Source organism: Vespula pensylvanica, chromosome 20 (genome assembly GCF_014466175.1).
Source record: "Vespula pensylvanica isolate Volc-1 chromosome 20, ASM1446617v1, whole genome shotgun sequence".
In the NCBI taxonomy this organism is placed as follows: Eukaryota; Metazoa; Arthropoda; class Insecta; order Hymenoptera; family Vespidae; genus Vespula; species Vespula pensylvanica.
In genome coordinates, this window is record NC_057704.1 from 3,321,975 (window position 1) to 3,325,021 (window position 3,047).

Genomic DNA, 3,047 nt, shown 5'->3' on the forward strand with positions numbered 1-3,047 from the left:
AGCATTCACCCGAAAATCTTTGTAAGCATCAAGCGAAGACCTAATTTTTTTTCTCTTTGTTTTTCCATTTGTGAGATATGTTTCAAGGAAGATTCAAATTTAAAATATATACGGATTCAAGAAAATATTAAAATTTCAATAAAATAGAAGAAAGCCGAAATAAAGAAAAATGATTCACTTTCGATCGTAAAAAGCGTATTTCTGATACATATTTTTGATTTTATATTTCAGATATATCTCTAGACACAAATAATAATTAAGGAAAATAAACACTTATGATATAGCGTCTAAAAATAATATGGAAATGTATTAAAATAATATATGTGTAATATATGTGGGTGTGTGCGCACGTGTGTGTGTGTGTGTTTATTATCTTGTTTCTAAAAATGTTATTTACCAATCTCAGGAGTAACGAGACTGCAATAGGAATTCGTTTCAAAATAATATGCATATCTTGTGGATCAGTATGTTCAGATGTGTATTTTATTGTGTCTGTAGGTAGTCGTAGAAGAGAAGATAAAAAATAGTTAAGAATAGAATTTGAAGTGTAGTCAGATCGTAGATAGAAATTTATACTTTGCGGGTTTTTGAAAAAATGTCCATAGAAAATACCTGAGAGTTTTGTTTTGTTAATTTCGAGCATATACTTTGACGTACTAATTCACACGAATTCAGATGCACATTTTACACTTTCACTTCAATCATGTGATATCGTGTAATAGCCACACAACCAGATCTTTAGATCGTTATATGTGAGAAGTAAGATTTGGAGTACGGTTCTAAACCCTGATTCCATAGGCTGTTAGATCCTAACTTGATTCTAATCTGTCTGATGGTAAATGTTACTCTGAGCAGATGTGCAGACGAAACAGCTGCAGTTTATAGCTGTAGCTAGTGATCGTATCTAAAAGGCTTCCAACAAAAATATATAATGAGTACTTTGTTCGTTTTGATGATAATTATATTCCAATTTAATTAGACAGTTTTGAATATTTGATTAGTATTTCAGGAAATGCAAACCCATATTTTCAAGTAGAATTCGAACCCAATAGAAATAGATTCAAAACTTTTCGTAAGTATTTCGAGAGGCTTAAACGTTACTTCCAAGTATGTTGGAAACTTAATCGAGTAGATTAAAATCTTTTACGAATACTACGATCAAATAATGAGACGATCGTCAGCTATAGTCTGTAGGTACATATAGTCGTCACTATATTTGAAGGCACGTATAGTTTATCATCACATAGCTTATAGCTTGTGATATGCTTTTGTTTTTTATGAATTCAATTTGCAACAACCAATATCGAAATACGTTAAAAGTTAGGAACGCAATACAATGTTTAAAGCTATGATAAGCTATCAAAAATTTATTGATACTTAATATATAAGTATTACTTGTGAAAGTTACGAAACTTTTTAACATATAACAACATACAAGTACATTTCCGGATCAACAAATACACTTAATAGAGTTAGAAACCAACTTATATACAAGGATAACATTACGATTGAAATTTCATTGGTTTTGAATAATAATCAAAAATTGATGAAATGAAACTTGGTTATTGAAATTGATTCAGATTCGTAAGTACTTATTGACTTTGATCCAATCATTAATCTCCATGCTCATTTTTTCAGTTCTTATTCCTTCCATTCAATCTCACAACTTTTATTTAAAAGAAATTTTCTTTCTTCTTTCTGTTGGACTTCTAGCCATATTTATCTTTTCTTCGAATACTATTCGTGGGATGGATTCCTGACCTTGAACACATCCCCGTTCTCTTTATCTGACGTTTTCCTTGACATTGTCCTTTTCTATCTTTTCTTAGATCTTCCTACCTGTAATATTCTTGGTTTCGAAAAAGACATACGAACCATTCAATTTTTACAAAGAGCACATTCAGAAAGTATCTGTTTGAAACAATTGGTTTAAGATAAAATTGTTTCGTTTATTTTATTGATAAATTTGAATAAGTTCGAATCGTCTTGTTAGTTTAAATCTCTTGGAAGTCTTGATCGTCAATTCACATATTTCAAAGTTTTGAGAGTTTTGATATATTACGGAAGTTTTATCATCATTAAATATATTACAAGCTTTATAATTATTTTTATTGAAGCATTATAATTGACATACAATATTGAAGAAAGTCCAGAAACTTCGAATTAGCGGAGATACATTTATTTACTTTTGGTTTTCCAATTTTATGCTATTGTTTCGATAACGAATAAAATGCAAACAGTAAATATATTTGACTATAATATTAATATTAATAATAATAAGAATTAAGTATATATAATGTTTTCTAAGTACTGTGTTTCTAAGTTTCTAAGTATTAATATTCTCAAAGCTAAGTACTAAGTAAAAAAGAAAGTGTTATGTCCAGTGTATGGTTTTCTTCAGTTATGCTCGATATTTTGCAGGCAGAAATTTAGGAATCTCTAACCTAGGGACCCACTTAAATAGAAAATGGACAGATGGGTTCTACGATTTTCGAAACTAATACGCGGTATCTTATTGTGACATCGTCAACCCTTCTTAATTCTTAGTACTTTTGGATTTATTTATGCTCAGGATCAGCTATGGATAAACGATTTAGATTCCCAGTTTCTTCCCTACTAAACATCCACTTCGAAAGTTTTTACCAATTGTGGAAAGCCAAATCTCCATTCTTGATGCAATAGATCTTCCGTTAAAATATGAACCAATCAGAATATTAGTGCTGAAATTATTACTCAATAGGAAGTAAATCAATGGCTAGTAGGTCCGTAATTTAACAAATTGTAACAAAAAATTGTTGGCTTCACCGAATAGTCTGTATTCTATTCGGTGAAGCCAATAATTAAGTAATAATATCGTATCTTCAAGTCTTTAAGATCAGTAATTAAGCAATAATTCAGTATGTTGTAAAATCGGAAATTAAATAATACATCTGTTTTCGACATTTTGTAAGACCGATAATAAGTCTGCTTTCCAAATTTGGTCGAAAGACAAATTAAATTATAAGATTATATCAAAAATTACTGAATGTTTAATCAGTGAAATGGCC